The sequence below is a fragment of the Chelonia mydas genome, chromosome 3 (assembly GCF_015237465.2).
Source record: "Chelonia mydas isolate rCheMyd1 chromosome 3, rCheMyd1.pri.v2, whole genome shotgun sequence".
In the NCBI taxonomy this organism is placed as follows: Eukaryota; Metazoa; Chordata; order Testudines; family Cheloniidae; genus Chelonia; species Chelonia mydas.
Window position 1 is genome coordinate 191,870,795 of NC_057851.1, and position 16,839 is coordinate 191,887,633.

The following is a 16,839-nucleotide window of genomic DNA, read 5'->3' on the forward strand; positions in this document are numbered from 1 at the left end:
CTCAGAGTGGCAATTGGCAGCAGTCCTTACAAGGCAATGGAGAAAATGGAATGACCTATAATGTGGTTGGCTTCTACAACAGCTATGGAGTTCAGTACCAGTCTTGGGGTTACTTCTAAACTGACCCTTGATTTTCATTTTACAGACATCCTGTTTTAAGGTGCCGTGTAGCTACACAATATTTATGGACCTTTTATTCCAAAAACCACTTTACTTCAGGGCTAGTCTGAAGTCTGTGCACGAAGAAACAATTACATATGGAAAGCTCTGAAAGTTTTTCTTATTAGAGAAAGGAATGTATGTTGTATGTGTGGGAAAAGAGGAATCTTGAGATGGATTGACTAACCACTGTGGAGAGAGATGCCACTAATGACGAATGAGCTAAAACTTCTAAACCAGGTGCCGTAAGTTGGACTCTGAAATTCGGATTTCAGAACCAAATCAAAATAGCCCTGTTAATAGGAGCAGAGCACCTTCAGCTTCCATTGACTTCAATGGCGCTTGGATAAGGAGCATTTCTGAAAATTGGGCTACATATATTTAGGTGGCAAAAATGGATTTAGGAACTCAACTTCAGGCACTCAGGTTTGAAAATTTTGACTAAGGTCCCCAAAGGTGAGAAAAGGGGGAGTAAATATGGTAGTTGGAGTGGCATTCTTGAAGGGATCTTCAGATGTTCTGTTTGGCAAAAAACAAAAAAACTGTGTAAATCTGAACTACATTTGAAACAATTATTTTTAAAAAGTATTGTGATTGCTTAATGCCACCTGTGTTTAAGTAATAAATGAATGAGAAAATGCTAATGGTGATTGCAGTAAATGGACTTTTATCAGTTCATGGACTGATCCATCAACAAAGTTTATTCAAGATTTACTTTTAGAAAAATAACTTGAATATTCAGTGGATTTACTTTGAGTTCCTTTAGCTGTCATGTCTACTCTAAAGAACAAGACAAACTGAGATCCAGTCACCATTTGCCAAGATGACTGATGACCGTTTATCAAAATTTATTGAGAGGATGGAGATTTATGAAGATTTATGTCTGTTTGAAAATAGCTAACCTTTGCCCACAGCCAATACACTACAGTGTCCTACCCGGGTCTGCTGGAAAAAGCTGCTTCTGGCTCTCAAAGACTTTGTCTACACTAGCAAAATTTGGGCCTGTAATTCCCTGCTGCAACAACTCCAGCAGTGGTCACTACAAGTGCTACTGTAGCTGGAGCTAGGGCATTTTTTATCAGAGCCTTCTCATTCCGTTCACAGTGACCTTACAGGTCAAGAGAGAATCCTGCTCCTTGGTCAAACTGTGTTGGCAGGGCAATGTTGTACTAGGTAGTCAAAAGTCCTGGATTGGCAGGCAGTTGAAGGAAAGGTTAGTTAAAATGTGTCTGAGTAGGGAAACAAAGGCTCTGTTCAAAAGGCAGAGCAAACAAATTGATTAAAAATAAGAACTAGAGCGAAAAGAAGTCGAAGAGGAGTTACTGTGGGGAGAAAGAAAGCGAACTGATTTGTAAAATTAAAGGTATAGCACAAAGAAGAAAGCTTAGGACATAACTGAGGAGAGAACATCAGAGAAGCTTGGTTAAGCATTGGTTTACAGTTCACTACCTTATTTACTGTAAACGGCACAGAATAGCAGAGACCACAACCTGATTCCTTCATCCTCCACGGTGTCTCTGCAGAAACAAGAAAAGCACCCTCTGGTTTACTGGGCCAGGGGTTTTATTTAAAAGGATGTTTTCTGAACTATTGGATCATGTACTGCACAGTGAGGGCAGGAGGAGAAATTTCTTATTGGTGAGCAAGGTTAGCAAGGTCTTTATGCCAGACACAAGATGGGTCTCGCTGTAGAAGCCTGTGGACATACAGGTGACAACAAAATCAAGTTTCACACCCCTGACTCAGAATTAGCAGCCATTGAATTCACCATACTTTTAGCTTACTAAGGGTCAAAACCCTGAGAGATGGTGCTGTTAATTAATAAAAGTTTTGTATGCTTTTTTGCTTTTTATGGAAAACCCCGAGAGAGACCATTCACTTGTGGTAGCTGCAATCCATGTGATTAATTCCATTACCAGAGAACTCTCATATTAGGGGCAGTTGTCAACTAGTTCTTAATCGTTACTGGGGTGTTACATTTGCTATTTTTAATCTCTTAGGCCATGTCTGTAGTAGGAAAATAGTCCCCTGTAGAGTTGACCAAGACCAGTTAACGTGTACTTAGGGTGTTAAACCCACCTACATTAAGTGCAAAGTGGTGTTTAAAAACATGTCAAATATGTGTTGGCTAATACTTTTATCTTAACACCATTTTAATTTTAAAAAAACTTTTTTCTTAGAATGGGATTTTCAAAAGCATCTAAGTGACTCAGGAGCATGTGTCTCATTGACTTTCAATGGAGCTTGTGTTCCCTCGTCATTTAAGCTTATCTGAAAATCCCACCCCTAACTGAGTCAGGGCCTTAGTTTTACTTGGTTACATTATTTTCCAGCTTAGTTTTATGTCATATTAACGTTTCCAATAAAGCGCACTGCACAGGGATATCAGTCTTTCTGAATCAACTGCTAACCTACAGCTTTTTAAAAGCTCATCAATCCTTATGAAGTATCGCTTAAAACATTCAGAGGTTGCTATTCTTAAATATGGCCAAGGGGGAGCAAGATGGTGAAGGACTGGAATGAGCATATTGGAAAATACCAAGTGATGCTGTAAGTGAAAGGAATAATACATAGATATGTCAGTAAATTTATTTTTAAAATATGTATGCAGTGACTAAGGTGGTTAAAAGAATACCATTATTTCAGAGTTGATATGTACTGTTATTTCAAGCTATTCAACTATATTTGCCATCCAAAGATACTGTATATATAGTGAGGGAATTATGTAACGTCCCTAATATTGAGTAATATAAGCTGTCTTGTTATTCATGTTGATAAATATTTGTTTTTTTAGAAATGGTTTATTAAGACTATAGAAACTGATGTTTTTAAAAGAAAAAGACTCTTAGATTTGCTAACATGCAGTCTTTTGGAAGGATCGCATCAGGGTGAATGTTTGAGGTGAAATCCTGGCTCCACTGAAGTCACTGGGAGCTTTGCCATTGACTTCAGTGGATCCAGGATTTTACCCTTGAGGCAATTCTTTCGGAAGGCACAAATATTCTTAGCCCTTTAATATCAACAATATCAATCAATTTTTGCAACTCATAATGTTAAATAATATTTTATTGAGCAATGGGTATTTTGGAATGTACCAGAAAGAGAATGGTCTATACAGATGATCTGGTTGACCCTGTGAAATTATGGCTGAATGCTTTCTACTTGAATACAAGTATTTGAGAGCAGGAGATAGCAAGCTATTCTCTGCTGTGCATCAGTATTGGTTGTTTTATGTTCAGAAATGTTTTTTGGGGAAATCCCTAAAAATAGAATTTCGCATCTTCAAGGCAAATGATTTAGAGAAGCCAGACCTAGATTTGTTCTGAACACTTCAGGAAAATCTACATGAGCCAAACATTTTGAGCATATTTTTACAAAGGTGGTAACATATAGAGCTCTTGTTCAACAAGCAATCATCTTTTTGTCTTCCATTTTGAAAACATATGGAATACATGGTATGGTGCAATACAAACATTTTATTTTTGTGCAATTTTGAATTGTTATATTATTCACTAGTGGCAAAACCACCAGCATCCTAAGTGAATGCTAATAAAACCATGATACCACCACTGACCATCATGTATTCTGCACATACCACATATGTAACAATCCTATTAGGAATGTTTTTTAAAATATTTTTAAATGTTTTTTAAATATTTTTTTAATTTTTTTTAAATTTTATTGGAACCATTTTTTGCATCCTTCCACCTGTAGAGACAGATGTCTTAGTGGGAATCCTGACATACAGGGCTTAGAGGAGATGATACATTTAAAATAGATATAATTTAAAACTTCTACAAATGACCTAAAATAGACCTTAACTTTGAAGTCTGATACCTCTGGACCTTTAAGGACTGGAATTAAATACTATCTGTCAGTTGGCTAGGGCTGCCATTTCTGAGGTACAAAACATGGGAACATCAGGGATGATCCTGAGCCCATACAACTGGACAGCTATCAATGTGTACTGAGCCCCATTACGTATTTCCTGGGAGAGCTACCTCACAAAAGGGATGATCAGGTGGAAACCCTATGGTTGACATGCAGTCAACTACAGCTTGAATGTGGTTGGAATCTGAACTCAAGGGTAAAGTGATGCTGGATAAAGCTTGCAAATAGGGGACCTACTCACTGTACTAACTAGAATTATTTTTAATGTATGCTGCTCATATTGTCCAGTTTCAATTAGTCATTGCAGATAAATAAAAATGCATGCTTGACTGGTTTTACTGGGAGCCATAGCAGAAACCTGAAATGCTAGAAAAATAGTTGTGTGTGCTGTATCTATATAATGTTACAAGAGTCAAGTCTGCTTGGGTGCAGCTCTTGAACTGATCAAGGAAAGGTTTCTCAATCTCTGAGGCTAGCCTTCTTGGGAGGCTATGAAGTCTTCAAGCAAGTGCAGGGTTTTTGTGGGGAATGATTGTAAAGCACTTTAAGATCCTTGGATGGAGAGTGGTGGAAGAGTTGAAAATATGATTTTATTGTGCTGTAAACAGGTTACAAAAAGAGGGATAAAATTCAGGGAGAATGTTAACTTCAAACTTATCTGAGCCAAATAACCCTTTGAACCCTTTGTATTTTAAATTGTGTGGCTGGCCTTTTCCCAGGGAAGGTTCAATCAAGTCCAGAGAACTTATTTTATAAAAGATTTTTCCTTCTTGGGCACCTCGTGATCTATTACGAATTACAACTGCTTTATTCCTCCTAATCTTCCAAGCAAAACCCCCCTCTCACTTCTGTAAAGCCCGCAGGTGGTGCTGTTCTGAGAATTGCTTGTGTTGCCTAACTCCCCAATGTTTCACTCCTGCTCCACAAAGCAGGAGGCATCTCTGGGTCTCTCTTCTCTCTGTGATCAGGCAGGAGCTTTTTCTATTGTTTTACTTTCTCTCTTTCTTTCAGGCTCAATACAGAGAGGATTTTTGAGACTAGGAGTCTGTAGGAAACTGGTGTTTGAGGAGAAAACCTGCCAGCGTTGGCATGCCCAGCTCAGGGCTGGCTCTAGGTTTTTTGCCGCCCCAAGCAAAAAAATTGCAGCCCCAAACTCCGAGAGCCCAAGGAAAAAGAAAAAAGGATGGTTGGAATGCTGCCCCTGGCATTGTGCCGCCCCAAACACTTGCTTGCTTTGCTGGTGGCTAGAGCCGGTCCTGGCCCAGCTGAGATCAATGGGGCTCCTGCACACCATTGTGCAATAAGGCTCACAGTATCCACTCTACAAGCCTTATGCTGCTTGGGGCAGGAATTCAACAGCAGGAGCTGGCTTTGCAGAATCACCAGGGCAGTTGTCCCTGGCTACATGGTGCTCTTGGTTAAGGTGAAGCATGGAAGGAAGAGCTGACTCCAACAGCAGCCATGTAGCAGGCAAGCCTTAATAAGCCATTTGGGGTGGAAATTCAGCAGCAGGAGCTGGTGTTTTGGAAGCCATGAGCCAGAGGTCTTGGCTGGTCTGTGCGGACTGGGATGAAATGTGGCATCCAGAAGTGTGTCCAAGAGGCTGGTAAGACAGGGGGGTAGGAAAACCCCATGAGGCAGGACGCACCCTCCTAACCACTTTCTGTCTGATACAGTAACCAGGTATTTTTGCCCTGATTGTCCTGAAGGGGCCTTTGCTAGTCCTTGTATCTGGTGTCTTGCACCCCAGTCCTCTCAATTGTTCATTTAGTCCCACTTCTTTGAGGGCCACTGGACTCCCCCAGGCTTTGAAAACAGAAGTACAGTTAAAAACAAAAAGAAATGGCTCAGATTCCCTATATTTGGCACCAGCTACCATGACATCATGGTAGCCTGAGGGGATCTGTGTACTTCTATTCCTGGCTTTTCCTCAGTGAGTCAGCACAGCAGTGGGGCCCAGTCTGCCAGTGTGCTCCCTGGCAAGAGACTGCGTTTGTGTGTGGGGTAGGGGGAGAGGGGGGGCTTCGTCCAGGCCTCCATGTTACCACGGCTTTGTTTTAACAGGATGTAATGGAGCAGTCTAGCCTATCAGTGCCAGTAGACTTGTTCTCCGTTTGGCCTCCCAAAAGGCAATGTGGTCTAACCCAGCCTGCTCTGTTTGAACCACACCTGCCAATTGCTTTTCTTACCAAGGCAGGGAGCAGCCCAGCTCACGCTGGCAGCCTGCATGTGCCAACAGACCACCCTAGCTGGAATTTACAGGGAGAGTGACAGTTCTTCCAGGTTTCCTTCACGTGTGCCAGAACATCCCAGTGTGCCATTTTTTTAGCCTGACAGCAGGTTTTTGTCAGATGTTGCTGATAGTGGCCTGTTGCTCACAGCATGAGCCTGGCAGCTCCAGCGGGCAGTCGCAATAGCTATGATCCATGGCTACAATGTCAGCATTGAGAGTGCACCATTTTGTTGCCTGGCTGTAAAACTACTTCAGCTGGCTTTAACACTCAGAGTATTGCTGCACGAACTTGAGAGTGCTCACGCCCATCTCAGCAGTGTCTTTTCAACTCTCAGGCTGGGTGGCCCAGTAGATGAGGAGTGGCTTTGCCATTTCTGAGGTGGTTAGTTCCATCTTTTAATAAGATGTCTTTTTGTGTGTGTGGGGGCGGAGAAGAGAGCCAAAAAGGGTTGTTGTTTTTTTTACTATTTTTCTCTTAGAATAGAGGCTTTTGTTTTTGTTTTAATCCTTCCAAATCAAAAAATTCACATCAGCCAGGTTGGGCTCTCTAAATCATCCAAATCTTTCCATCGATTTTCAAGTTGCCCTCCTTCACCCACCCTTCCTCTTCACCAGTGAACAGGCAGTGAAGGACAGCAGTGCGAACCTAGTTTCATCAGAAACAATTGCTCCTTTTCTGAGTGGTTGTTTTGTTTGGGGCGGGGGGGGGGGAGTACTGGGTCAGGGCGGAAGGGGAAGGATGTTCTCTCAAGACTCTGCCTGGTAGGAAAGAGAACACACACAGTTTGCTCAGTACTAGTTTTGTCTAGACTAATGGTGCAAAGCTCATTTCTGAATGGAATCTAGGTTTTTGACAGATTTTTCATCAGGATTTTCATAGTCCTAAAAGGAAACCTGAGCCAGTTTGCATGTGCCACTCAAGCTACCTGCCTTTTGCAGCTCTGCAGACCCATTTCTAATTCCTGACCCTTTGGCTTCTCTCCTGTTTCTTTTTTTTTTTTTTTTTTTTTTTTAATGAGTCTGATGATAACTCTGGCCAGTCTATGACAGTCAAAGATGACTTGTTGGTAGCCCACCCATAGTATCTATTCATACTGACTAGAGCTTTCAAAGTACTTGAGCCCTTTGATTTCTTCATCTGTTTTCAGAGGACCTCCTTAATGCCTTCAGCATCTGATCCACCTTTGGGCATTCTATCAGACATTCCTGATTGTAGTCCAGTTACTCAAAGAAATATTTCATAATCTGTATTTCTTTGAGGAACTCATGTATTTTCCCTCCAGGGTCTCCAGTTACTTTGTATGACTGTGAGCAGATGTAAAAACTGTTACTTTGCTCTGTTTTGTACAAATTTTCTTAACTATCAGTGGAATTTCCAGAACTAGAAACCAGTATATCTTCCACACGTCTGGGTGAGCTCAGAATGGCTCTATTCAATTCAAGGCAAATGGCTGTCTCAGGAAGTTCATCTGGACAACTTCCTAGAGTTCCAAGTGGCTAGAGTAGTTCTCTCTCTTCTTAATCTCTTTGGACTTGGTTGCCGTTCATGTTAAGAGCAACGAGAGCTCCAGGGCATACTGGCCCTTCCAGGCTGGAACAAGTTAAAAGTCCAGAATGAAGCAAGGGAAATTCTCTTGCTCCTGGAGCAGGAAGTTTTGCTGATTATTACTTACATTATTTACAGTATTACCTGCTGGGTGCTTACCAAGCCTTCATTAAGGACGGTCTTTTCATAGATTCATAGATACTAAGATCAGAAGGGACCATTATGATCATCTAGTCCGACCTCCTGCACAACGTAGGCCGCAGAATCTCACCCACCCACTCCTGTGAAAAACCTCTCACTTATGTCTGAGCTTTTGAAGTCCTCAAATTGTGGTTTAGAGACTTCAAGGAGCAGAGAATCCTCCAGCAAGTGACCCATGCTCACAAAACAAGGCATCTAATGATTAAAACCAGTTACATTTGAGCAAAAGGGTAGACTATTGGTCAGCTGCATCCTGTTTTGTCTCACAACCACATATATCCTGGAGTTCCTTCTAGATGGGCTCTGATTAGGTCAGACTCCTAGCTTCTTGAAGGTGCAAGTCTCAATGTTAGGAGCCTCGTCACCTATTTCTTCCAATTCTAGTGCTTTTTTGCAGCCCTGAGATGATGTGAGGAGGCTAATAGAACAATTTGATGTTTCAGGTAACCTCTGAACCTTCTGTTTTGAAAATATGGGGGAGTCTTTCCTAACAGGAAAAAACATTTTGCCACAAGTACATTGGCCAGGAGAGTTGGTAAGTTTGGGGGCCTTCTCACAGTGAGGAGAAACCTCTGCGCACTTGTTGTGGCTGGGACATCCCAACTCTGTTTACACAAAACTAAACCCCGAAGAAAATCTGATGTGTTTTTAGTGTTAGATGGGGAACCTAAGCAGAAGGGCAAAGCAACCCTCTCCACTGTTTCCAGATGGGTAAATTCAGGAGTCTTTCAAGCCTATAAATTGTACATAAAAGATCTTCCTTTTCTGTGAGCACTCATTTGCCTTCTTCCTGAGCAGTACAGCATAGTCATGCAAGTAACTTTGTCATATGGCCACATGGTCTTCAGTGCATTCTTGTATCACTTCAAAACAGATGTGTTCTCTTTGTCCGATACGACTTTTGGACATAAGGTTCTGTCTGCAATCTTTCCTTTGGCTATCTTTCAGTAAAACCCTTCATGAAGGAAAGAGAGAAAAGTAAAAAAACAAAACAAACCACGACCCAAAAAAAGACAAAAACCCCTCAAATAAGAACTGGCTTGTCCTCTTCATGTCAAGTGATGTTTAAGTTTCCCTCCAGTTGGTGAAGATTTGTTTTATTACTGGTTACTTCCCAGTTGTAATGGATCACAGAACACCAGGTGCCTGGGGGAAGGGGGGGTAAAATGTACTTACCTACCCATACTTTTGCCTTCTCTGAAGTAGGTACCTGTCTGGAGATGACTAATCTTTCATAGTATTTATTTGCTGATCAAGCCCTTGCACCCTTATTGGAAATACTAGCATTGGCCATTGGCTGGTGAACTACCCTCCCATTCCTGTTCTGTGGATAATGCTTTTTGTTTTTAATGTTTACTAATTTTCTTGGGTGGGTGGTGCCAAATCCTGTGCAGTTAGTGAAAGGGACTTGGCGGTTCGTGAAAGGGGGTTGGCGGCTATCCAGTTTTCTTCTGTTCTCTCATATCAAAAGTTTGGCCCATTATATTTACAGCTTTAACACCCTGCATATGGTCAGATCCTAAAGCAAGAATGAGGCCAGCTCTCTGCTTGCTCCCTGCCTTTTAAACATCATCCCTCTCATCTCAGACAGCTTCTTGATCTTCAGAAATAGTCTCGGAAGTCAAAGCAAAGAGTTTATATGATGAAAGTAAATCGTTCTTTTTTGAACTATGGCAAAAATGCCCTTTCTTTATAAGCAAAGGTGGAAATAGTAATTTGCTGATTAAATAAATACAATTCTGTTCTCCAAGCTGTCTACCAGATGCAGTATGATTTTTCAAAGGTAGAGATGACTGTATCTTTTCTGCTCAGTTTTATTTAATATGTAAAATCACTTACTTAGGTTTTTTGGGTGTCCACCGGATACGGATGGGGCTGATCCAAAGCTCTTTGAACTCAATGGGATTATTTTCCTTGGCTCCAGTAGACATTTGGAACAGGATCCCCTCCAAGGTTACAAAACCGCAATTATGTCCAAGAAGGTGGAGAGTAGAACTTATGATCTAGGCTTTAAAACTAAGCTAGTAATTGCTTAGGTAAAAGTATTTCTGAATCCTTTATTAACCCTGGTGAGCACCATGCTTGCCACTTGCCTAGCATTGCCTTCTGACCGTCATTTCCGCAAGCTGCTGTAGGGCTCTTCATGCGGAATGTTTTAGGAGGTGCCTCAGTATTTATGGCGCCTTTGTGGTATAACACACATGCCATGTTCTCCAACAAAATTAGACATTGTAACACTAGACCCCCCCTCATCTTTTAAATCCTAATAGCCATCATTAGCTTGACACTAAAAAACTGACTTCCGAGTCACTTCGGACTTGTGTACGCTGTCAGTCAATGTGTGGCAAGCCGGGTCTGAATGTACAGCGCACTAGCCGGCCGAGCTGTTGAACCCTGCTACCTCACATTAAAAATTCTGTAGTGCACTTCATCCTGCTGCTGTCTGAAGCAGCCATGCAGCAAAGCATACTATGGGACTTGTCCTGTGCCGCAGCAGGGTCCACACAGCTAGTTCGTGCATGGCCGGCTAGTGCCCTGTAGGTTTACTCTCTGGCTGCTGCTCACTAACTGACTGTGTAGACAAGCCCTGAATTTGTCATCTGTAAAATGCAGATAACGGTACCTATGTCACACTTGAGGTTGTGAAGCTTAGTCTCTTTGCATTTGTGCAGCTCTTGGAGACACTTAGATGCAAAATGCTATAGAAGAGAGCAGATGATCAGTATAATTAACTGTTGTGGGACATGTTACTGTGACACTGGAAATACGATTTCTCACAGTAAAGTACATGTAGGCTGTAGTGAGAACAGTAACACAGGGCTCAAAAGAAGAGAGCTATTACATGAGACTATGCAAACTCTAGCCTTTATCCTTCAAAAATTGGTGCATGTGGATACTCCCATTGATGGGACTCCTGCATGGGTTTAACCTTTAGGCATGCAAAGTGTTTGCAGGGCTGGGGTTCATAATAGGAAAACAGATTGTAGATAAGATTTTCCATTATTTCCTCCTTTGCCTATGTACACGAAGCTACTCCTCCCACTCCCTTTCCTTAGGGGTCAGGCTTTGTGTTTTGGTCTATGTTTTCTGAGGCTGTATTGTTGTAAAACACTGATATTAGAAAATTATAATTGTAAAAGGGCTTTTGAAATAAAAAATAGAATTTAAAAATCCTAATAGAACTGCAATTGAATCAAATGCCTGTCTTAGCTACGGTTGCCAGTTTTGGTTGGACATATTTCTGGAGGTTTCATCAAATGACATGATCCTTATTTAAAGATTAATCTTTAATTCCTGGAGACTCCCGGACAAGCCTGGTGGGTTGGCAACCCTAATCCCAGCCCTTTGAAAAAGGTATAGATTAGGGATAACGCATTGACTTCTACTCTGGGGGGTATAATGGATGGTATTCATGTTCATGACCCACCTTTTGATAATATACATGCAGTGTAACCAATAAGACAACATTGCTTATTTGTTGCATAACCCTTTCCTGTGTAAATTATATTTCCATCCATCCCTTGTACTCATTTTTCCACAGTTCTTTACCAAGTGTGTAGTAAAATGGAGACCAATTCTCTAGGTTTATATTATAACAAGCTCCCTCCTACCGCCACCCACCCTGTTAGCTGGGTTTCAGGGGGGCATGATTTGAGCAAAAGCTGGTGAAAGGGGAATGGAAACAATGCTCTTTCAGCGATTGGGACGGCCTGTGGCCAGCCCTAGTAGAGGCAGATAGTGAGGCCTCTGCCTGCATTAAAGTTTGGATTTCTTGACTGTGTGGTCTCACCTCATTCCTTTGGAAACCCCTGATGCTACAATGGTGATACTGGGGTCAGAATGGTAGAGTGGTGATGAAACAACCCCAGGCTGCCAAGCAGAAGCAGCTGCCACAGTTATGACCAGGAAAAGCCTAAATGGAACAGGCCCGATCCCAGGCAGGCAGGAGGCAGATACAGATGAAGGCCCTTTTGGAAGAGGTGAGTGAAGAAATTGAAGGGATCAGCCGTTATTTGAGAGAGCCAGGGAATCCAGAAAGGAAATGAGGCAGCAATGCATCTTGCTTCAGTCCCGGACAAGATAGTTGGGAACAGCAGAGGTCCCGAGGAGACAGAAAGCACCTAAATTGAATAGCAAACGTGAGCTGGAAGACTTGTCTGATAGCGTTTTGACACAAGAGACATATTCAGCTGCAACCCTGACTGGGGATGTGCTTCCAATCCTCACCTCCGTCAGTATGGGTGAGCATTGCAGTTTCCAGGCCCGACGTGAGGCCTTTGCTCTCCGGTTTTGGTAGAGAATGGAGCTGGCTTGCATCCAGTTGCAGATACAAATGAGAGAGAGCTGAGGTGCTGTCAATTTCATTGAAGAACTGCATAGGTGTCCCCTGTAGAAGACCAATGAGGAGAAGGGGATTAAAGCCAGCCCGTGTCATGAGGACTCTGAGGAATCAAGTGTTTTTCTTCCAGATGTGATGCTGCCGGTTCCCTTGGCCAATGGAACTCTGACCTCACTGAATTCATATGCATTATAACATCACTTACAGGCCCCTCTGGGATTAAAGCCCCATTGTGCTCAATGCCACACACACTGATGCGCGCGCACACACACACACACACACACAAAACAATGGTGGGAGAGAGCAAATACTATCTTCATTTGACATCAGAGTTGGGGATTTAACCCAGATCTCCTGAGTCCCACTCCAGTGTCCTAACCAGACCAACCTTTCTGTCTCCTTAACTTGCCTAGGCATTCAGAGAGTCATGGATCTGGCAGGAGAAAGCAGTAGGAAGGCTGGGTTCACAGTCACACAGTTTCACCCTGTGCCTTTTTAGACTTTCTCAATGAAACTAGATTGTTGGATTATTCTGTAACTTGTTAACATTGCCATGTAATTGCCAGTTTGCTGCAGAATCCCCAGGGTGTGGCTGTATAATTTAGGCGTAATATGTCCTATAGGGCATAGAATGGAAAATGTAAAGAGACAAAGTCACATTGCTTAAAATGCACTTGGATAGCATGGTGTTGAGGGCAAGATAAGACCTTGACTAGAAGGGAAAGATCAAGTCTGTGGAGGATCTTATAAATGAAGATGATGTTAAGAGAGGAGTGGGGAACTGGAATCTCCATCCCACGAACTTGTGGACATGTTTTTAATGAAGTAAAAATCAGACTAGGGAAATCCACATAATCTGTATTTTTTTATTTACCTCAGCGAACATCATAACCCCCACTCTTGCCCTTTTCTTCTCTTACCCACCCCAAACTAATTAGTAACCAGCTTTAAGTTGTACTGTTTTTTAAAATGTTGAAGACAAGGGCCTAGGCGTTAAGTCAGTGAGTCTCACTTGGTTATGGAAAAGCTCCCTGGCAAATCATTTACAAGAAAATAGCTTGCACAGCAGGGTTTCCAACAATGAGGTTGCATTTAATGACCTGTCTCAAATGTTGTTATAAATCATTTCGTCCTCACCAGCTAAATCCCTGACTGTCCATTTCTCTTGCACCCTCTATCGTCTCATAGAAATTTCTTTCATTTATGAACATGTGAGAGGATAGTGTTGCACACCTTTATGGGGCAAAGAGGGAAGGCCAGAGCAAGGAATGGGGCACATCAGGCCTTCTTGGATATGACCTCTGTGTTTTCAACAGGACCACCCCCCTTTACAAAGCACAAGGCTTTATGGGAGATCACTGAACTCAAGCCTGATGTGCCTAAAGGAAAGGGCTGAAGTAGCATTTTACAGGAGGCTAGCGGGGTGAGTGAGTTATGCAGTGATGTAAGTCAGCAAAGGTACGGTTCAGTCTCCTGCCAAACTGGATTCATGGCTGCATAATAAACTTCTTGCCTGGCTGGCTTGTTCAGCAGAACTACGCAATAAACCATTTCACAGTCACGCCAGGCAAAAACCTTCGAATCATCCTCAGGTTACACATAATTTGCAACAGTTGCTGGGGCATGAGTGATAGAGGCGGCACACAGTGGCCTCTGGGGCTGTTGCTTACACAGTTTCTTGGCAGATGGATGTCTGTATACAGAGGGTGGGGAAACTTCCTCCGCATGGAAAGTAAACATCTCACCTCTGAAAGGCAACAGCCATTGCAAATACCAGGGAACATAAGTCCTGTATCCAGCTCTCATCTGTGGATCCACTTTATGCTGGAAGGAGCCGAGGGGGCTGCTTTCAACTATTTATTTTACACGGAGTGTCCGGATTATTTGAGGAAAAAACCTAAGACCGGCTGTCTTGTGAGGCACTAGTCATTTTAGAACAGTGAACAGCAGCGAGGTTTTAAATTGAGACAATTTGTTGTTTTATTACTCCTTTTAAGTTATGCCTTAAAGAATTCTGCTTGTTTTTCCCTTGTTTTTCCATGTTACGTGGGAATCATGGTCAGAAATTCTCTAGGGCACTTAGAGATCATTTGTGATGTGTCAAAAAAGGAACTGAATGTTTTTTTCATGCACTCATTCAGTAAGAGTCATTATCCTTTTACAAGTTAGAAAAAACTAATAAAATTGCTCCAATAACCCCACTTTGACCAATGAGTAACATATAACACAATAGCAAATAACATATTTAAAGTCTTCCTATCTCCCACCAGAGTCCTCCCAGTGCGGGAGGGGGGGAAGAAGTGGGCCTTGAGGCCTGCCCTGAAAGTAAGTAAACTAGGACTGTTTGGGACAGAGGTGGGAGAGCATGAGTTGGTTGCATTCTGGTTGAAGTTCTACAGCAGAATCAGAATCTACAGCAGGGCTCAGAGGCAAGCCAGGAGCTTACTCCTGGCTGGACTGTCCTGCTTCCCATGTGTTAACAAGGCTGAGGTTTAGGAGTGGTTAGTCAGGACTACATATGACACTGTTACACAGTTTTCCAAGTTTTCTCAGTGTATGAGCACCGTTTTCATGCTTTAAGGAATGCTGGTAGTACTTTTTTTAATGAAAGAAATCTCCCAAGTAGTTGGATTAAGTCTGAGATCAATGGGAGAGATTGCTAACAGAACATATGTGGTAAGGGTGGTTGGTATTTATTTGACCTGAGAGGACCTTACTGAGAAGCAGCTATTTGAGGTGCTATTGTGTAGCAGTAAAAGGTGTGCGTGTGAGAAAGCGAAATTATAAAACCAGACTTGTAAAACTGGCCGGAGAACTTACCAGCCCAGACAACACTCTCCTAGCCCAACTTTACTATAGTTACACAGCTTCCCCCCTTCTGCCCATACAACCATTCACATAAGCTTACACTCTTTATATGTATATGTAACCCACTGGTGAATGTGTGCCACAGGTCCCCCTCTGTGCCAATCCACAGAGGATGTAAGTTCTTACAGAGCCCTGACTCATTAGCTCAAGCTATAACTTTTAGCTCTGGAGATCCCAGGTTCGGTCCCCCGTCTGTTGGCCCCAATGGTGGCCGTAATATAAACATGTACTTTTTCTCACTCATTGCTCACACAAACTTATACACCTCTGGACAAGTACATGGTCAGTCACCCACCTGTTCCCACATACTGGCCCTGGACATACGTTTGCTCTTGACCACAATCACCATCTTTATTTTTAAGACCCCTTATTACTCCTTTTGACCTGAGTGGTTAGCCAAAAATCTGAGGTCTTGCCTGTGGTTCCAGATACGAGGAGAAATTGGTGATGGAGTTAGGCATTTCTGTGCTGCCGTTTCATTGATTTACAAAGAATGTACATAAAGTCGTGTTTCCCTGAACACAGCAGGAATCAAACGAGACCATTTCTTTGCTCACCGTTCCAAGCCCCTTTCAGACACCACTCAGCCCCAAAACTCTCTACCTCTGCTCTTCTCAGGGCTGCTGTCTTAGAGCTTGCTCTGTCTGTGGCTGATGCTTTCAAGAGAATTTCAAGAAAGCACCAGCCACAGACAGAGCAAGATCTAAGAGTTCTTCTCTGACTATTTCTGTGGTGGTTTTCTCAGCTTCTCTCTCATGCACGTTCCTCTACTCAAAACAATATTGAGTGAAGCTCCTCTGCTTACATAGTTTAAATTTCCGAGCAGCCTCACATGTGCCTTTGTTTTGGGCAGTGACAAGTGCCTGTGTTTGGGGTGGAGGCCCCTGCTGTTTGGGCTCTTGGTTCCATAAAACCTCTTACTGGCTTCCTAGAACTAACTTAATTGAAGGAGGATGGTTACACCCCGTTTCAATGAGGCTTAATCCAGCCCAAACAGTGATCTTGCACAACTCAGACTTGGACATGCGCACACACACCTCTCACATGAATGTGCACCCATGGACACATATCCCTGGTCTCCCTCTGTTACATGTTACACCTGTTTCTTACACACACAAGTTAACCCACTATTCACCACTACTGCACCCCCTGCCAACTTAGTCACACATACTTATTTATTCCCAATAACTGTGTACCCATTGTCACCTCTTCAGCCCCCCCGCCAGCACCATTCACCCTGGCACCATTCACCTTTCCCCTCCCAAAATGTGTTAGCTGTTCTCAGTGGTCCCCCAGCCTCAATCTATTACCTCTCCACAGCAGCATCTTTGTTCCCATTCCCCTGGTCAGGATAGAAATGCCCCTGTAACACCATGGTACTAGGGAACAAAAAACAAACCAAGGAAGGCCAGCATCCCTCTTGGCTTGTATACCTTTGGACTCAGTTGTGCCTGCCAGTTGGTGCCCAGACAGTCGAGTGGTCTCACTACTTAGCAGTGGAGTGCCCATCCAATAGCTGGACTCCCTTCGTGTGCATCTTGTATATTGCTACACCAGACTGTTGTTACTCTCTAAGATGTGCACGAAATCATCTACCGGCTT

At 42.8% G+C, this 16,839-nt stretch overlaps 1 protein-coding gene across 11 annotated transcripts in view; it reads left to right on the forward strand.

Moving 5' to 3' along the window:
• TASP1 (taspase 1) overlaps window positions 1-16,839 on the forward strand; it is a 219,704-nt gene that overhangs the window by 168,507 nt on the left and 34,358 nt on the right. The window lies entirely within an intron of this gene.